The sequence below is a fragment of the Chrysochloris asiatica genome, unplaced genomic scaffold (genome assembly GCF_000296735.1).
Source record: "Chrysochloris asiatica unplaced genomic scaffold, ChrAsi1.0 scaffold00049, whole genome shotgun sequence".
NCBI lineage: Eukaryota > Metazoa > Chordata > Mammalia > Afrosoricida > Chrysochloridae > Chrysochloris > Chrysochloris asiatica.
In genome coordinates, this window is record NW_006408567.1 from 727,453 (window position 1) to 732,854 (window position 5,402).

Here is a 5,402-nt window from a genome sequence, read left to right on the forward strand (position 1 = left end):
CACTGTGTCAGTCCAGCTTCGTGGATATCTTCCTCTTTTTCTCTGATTACTGGTAACAGGACAACAGTCATTGTATGCAGTAAATGCCTAATTACATGGGGAAAAATGATTAATATAGCATAAAACCCAATCAAATACAAATTAATGGATGCATTCAGTTATTTGATCAAATAAGCATTATTTGAGGGTTGTTTTTTTATTATCCCAAGTTTATACTAAATCTTTTAAACCATTGCATAAACCATGTTTTAACAAACACAGATGACAGTCAGTACACAGGACAGTCACATCTGCCCTGTAGCTCCACATGAGAATGCCTTCTCATTGCTTAGCAGCTCATCTGCAGTTCCAAGAAAACATGAGCCTCTTAAAACAAAGTTGAAAAGCTAGTGGCTTGCAAGTCAGCTGGCAGTGTATCTGCATTTTTATGTAGGCTTGGATAACGGCGAGAGCTTAGTGTTCACTCTGTAACTGACCTCTCCGAGCCAAGTTCAGAGTGGTGTGAGTTATCAAATCTGACAGCCTTCTGGCAAGTCTTTGAAGGCTTTCAGGCCAAACTCCCTTCCAAGCTCAGCTGGGATCAATTAGGATAAATAATAGTTCTTGCAATTGCTAGTTCCTATCATACTTTTTAAAAAGTATTCCGTGTGCAATAATGCAATTTAAGACTTACCTGTACATCATTCTCCATTAAAAATAAAGTAAGATTGAATTGAAAAGTTAAAATGCCTTTAGATGTGCACAAGAACAATACAGTGTAGACAAAGTTCCAAATAGCAGACCTTGGGTAGTACAAATGACAAGTGAATTGTGTTGATAACCAAAACGGTGGAGGTTTTAGTACATCCTGAAGTACCTCAGAAGAAATAAAGGTCTAATTATCTACTTCTTAAAAAAAAAAAAAAAAAAAAATCAACCATTGAAAATTCTGTGGGCCACAGTTCTACTCTGAATACTTGGGCTGGCCATAAGTTGGAATTGACTGAAAGGTAACCAGTCTAACTGGAAAATACCTAATAAATGAGACCAACATGTAGGAGATGACTTTCTCTCTAAATTCATCTAAGAAAATTATGTACTTTAAACATATATTTTTAAATGTTTAATATTTTATACCACAAAACTGAATTCTATTCCAACAGCAATATTTGAAAGTCCGGTTCACACACACACACACACTGTCAATGACTTTTAATAGCTCTCTGCCGATAAAAAGAGAACCAGCCTTTTGCTCCTAAGAATAAAAATATAATTTAATCTTTAGTTTGTTGTTTTTGTTTTCTTTTGTTTTGTTTTTAAGTGCTAGTGAGTTGGTTCTAACTCGTAGCAACATTTTAATGGGTTTTCAAGGAGCATCTGGTGGGTTTGAACTGCCAATCTTGTGGTTAGCAAGTCAGTGCTTTATCAACAGCACCACATCAGGACTCTAAACCCTGGTTGTTGTTGTTGTTGTTGTTGTTGTTTTAGTTAAGTACCTTCAAGTCAGTTCTGACTCATAGCAGCCCTGGACAGGTTTTCTGAGGAGCAGCTGGTAGGTTTGAACTTCCTACCTTCTAGTTCAAATCAACCTTGCAGTTCAGTGCATTATCCTGCAGCAGCATACCAGGACTCGAAACCCTGGATAGTAGTGAATAATAAATAACAAGACTAGAACAAAATAAATAATCATTTTCTGTAGCAAATGTAAAGAGGATTCCGGCTTTATGTTTCCTGAGTTTAGCATTTTTGGGGCATTTCTCATTGTGTGATCTATCAGGAAGGTGCTGTAGATTTGACTTTTTGATTAATTTGCTTTCTTCATCATATTAATTCCTACTAGTTGTTGTTGTTGTTACATGCCGTGGAGTCGGTTCTGACTCATAGTGACCCTGTACTGGGTTTCTGAGGCTGTAAATCTTTACGGGAGCACAAAGCCTCATCTAGAATCATGGAACTATCATGGTACTTTACTAACGAATGTGAAGGTTTTAACATTGGTCTGTCATAAATATAACTACTTGCTTAAAGTAATAATAAGCAAAATGTCACTCTGTATTCACTTCATAGATGTTTTTACTTCAATTGCTGTGCCATATTTGGGGGGCTCAGATTCTTACTTTTTAACAAGGATTCTTTATAGTTAATGAGAATGGATTTTGGTGGATTATTTCTTTTCTTTTTACCTGGAAACATAAATATCTCAAGTGTTTTCATAGAAACACTGTGCATAAGTGAATAGAATAAAGATATTTGTATTAGGTAGTTTTAGTCATCTAATTAATAGCTTTGTTGACTTAAAATGTCAGTCAGAAATGTATGAAAATTGTGGAGAAAATAATAATTGCAAACATCATCCCAAGAGGCTTTCAATTTTTGAATTGGCTCCTGAATTCGGCTGGAATACTCAGTCTGTAATGCCTCTGCTAACTGCCAAGGACACAATGATGCTCAGACAGGCTCCTGGCTCTCCTAAAGATAACTACTAAGCCTAGGTAAGCTGTTTGCTCTCTCCAGATCACCTTCTCAGTTTACATAGCTTCTGAAGCTGGACTATATAGAAATGTCAAAAGGGATTGAGTTCTTAAGTACTATTAAGAGATGTTGCAATTTTGGTGAATACCTAAAACACAGTTAGTTACTGTTTATATAATGTAGATTCAAAGGAGCTCAATACATGATTTGGCTAAATGATGTATAGAGCATTTCATGGTTTTTCAATGTAAAGAACTTTCAATATGATATGTGTGTGTGTACTGTCTATGATGAATACAGATTTATATGTTCAAATTGTAATTGAAAACCATATCTTCATTATTTACTTCTAATTGAGAAGTTACTGAAAAATGTTATGTCAGAAACACAGTTAACAGAAGAGCAAATACAAAAGTTTAATAGCATTATTCAATATGACAAGTAGTTATGGAATCTTAAATGTCTTTGCACTGTTTGAAATCTGGAACAAACAAATGTTACAACCATCGTCTCTAGTAATAGAGGTGTTAACAATCCTAACAGGAAGATTTCAGTAGAAAATAAGAATAAAGTAAAACTATCAGATGATTAGAAAAATTCAAAGTTAATTGGCTCTAACTCTTAAAATTACCAAAACAAGATGGGGCAGATGACTTTAGACTGATATACTTAATGGAGATTTTGCTGAGATGTTTTATGTATTGAATTGTGTCCCCCAGAAAGACAAGTGAAAGTTTATCCCTATACTTGCAAATATAACTCTGCTTAGAAATAAGAATCTTTTGGTATGTTAATGAGGTCATACTAGAAAATGAGGTGGGGAACATAAACCTAAATATTCCCAAGTGGTATAAGAGCAGGATAGACTCAGAAGACATCCACTTGGGGGGAAATGTGAAAGACAAGCAAAGAACACTGAGAATTGCCAATGATCTCTGGGGCTACTGACAAGAAAGGATGCTTCCCTAAAGGTAATGCCCTGATTTTGGATTGTAGCCTCAAAACTGTAAGACAATGAATTCCTGCTCACTAAAACCACTCAATTATACTCGTTTTTGCTTTGCAAGATGGGGAATTATGGCTCATATTTATCATGAGTCAATTTATGTATGTTCAGGGAAGGACTCATAGTGACATTGAGGAGGGTTTCTGAGGAGCAGTCGGTGACTTTGAACTGCTGACCTGGAGATCCAGTGCATTATCATACGGTGCCGCACCAGGACTTTGACAACAGAGACAGAAAAAGAAAGCATCATAAATGAAGGGTTGAGAATTAGAAGAGTGATAACAAGAACTAAGAAGTGAAAAGGAGAACGATGTCTTAAGCCTACTCGTTCACAGGGAGATGGCCATCGTTAAATAATAAAAAACAAGACATTAGTTATAATATTTTGTAATAAATTTTATACATGAGACTAAGATATTTATCAATTGCATTAACTTTTTTATCTACACATTTTCCTTGTGTTCATTACAATACAAATTAATTATATAGTTAAGAATCATTGATTTGACGATTCATTATCTGTTTTGCAGGCAAACAAATACAGAAATCCACTGTAGAGGAAGCCAAGGTGCGGAGTTTTACTTCAGAAGTGTTTACTTGTCTTTTTATCCTATTCATTTATTTTTCCCAAAAATGCCATTATCTTTAAATTAATCATATTTTATGTTTTACCCCTGTTGTTTTCTATTTATAGGAATTATTTTGAACATTCTTGATTCAATCTCCCAGATTTATTTTTAATTGAATCTTATTTGATTTTTCGCTGTTGGTTTGTCAGTTTATTGTATTTGTGGTGGTGATTTGCATGTTGCTGCAATGTTAGAAGCGATGTCACCATTATTTTAAAAACCAGCAGGATCACCTTGGTGGACAGGTTTCAGCAGCTTTAACTAAGACTTAAGATTAAGACAGACTAGGTAAAAAAGAGAAGCAGGTCACTTTCAGATGGATAGCCACTAAAAACCTTATGAAGAATGATGAAATATTATCTGATATAGTGCTAAAGATCCTTAAAGTAGATTTGACCTCAATGACATGAATGACACAAAATTTTTGGTTCCTTCATTTGTTCATGGGTCACAATTTAAAATCAAAAGTACCAGTTGCAAACATTCATGAATAATTTGAACCTGGAATGTATAAAGTAAATGTAAAAGTAAGAAAATTGGAAGTTGTCAAAAATAAAATAAAAAGCATAAAGATCAATATCCTAAGCATTACTAAGCTGAAATGGAGTGATATTGGGCATTTTGAATCATATAATAATTTGTTCTACTGGAGAATCAACAATCAATTTGCTCTCATGCAAATTCAGCTTGAAGATAAAGAAAATTAAAACAATTTCACGAGAGCCAAAATATAGCCTAAATACATCCTACCTGAATTTAGAGACCATCTCATGAACAAATTTGATGCATTGTACACCAATAACCATAGACTAGAAGAGTTATGGGATGATATTGCAAGCATCATACAGGAAGAAATCAAAAAGTCAACGAAGGAGCAGGGGTAGTTAAGTGAGGAGGTCTCTATACCATGGCTCGTACAAAGCAGACTGCCCGCAAATCAGCGGGTGCGAAAGCACCCAGGAAGCAACTGGCTACAAAAGCCGCTCTTAAGAGTGCGCCCTCTACTGGAGGGATGAAGAAACCTCATCGTTACAGGCCTGGTACTGTGGCACTTCATGAAATTAGACGTTATCAGAAGTCCACAATCGTAAGCACCCCTTCCAGCGTCTGGTGCGAGAATTAGCTCAGGACTTCAAAACAGATCTGCACTTCCAGAGTGCAGTTATTGGTGCTTTGCAGGAGGCAAGTGAGGCCTATCTGTTGGCCTGTTTTGAAGACACCAACCTGTGTGCTATTCATGCCAAACGTGTAACAATTATGCCAAAAGACATCCAGCTACCACTTCGCATACGTGGAGAACATGCTTAAGAATCCAC

The 5,402-nt window shown here is 35.7% G+C and overlaps 1 pseudogene; it reads left to right on the forward strand.

The window, feature by feature from the left end:
• Window positions 1-4,993: 4,993 nt before the first annotated feature.
• LOC102817879 lies at window positions 4,994-5,394 on the forward strand (annotated as a pseudogene).
• The last annotated feature ends 8 nt before the right edge of the window (window positions 5,395-5,402 follow it).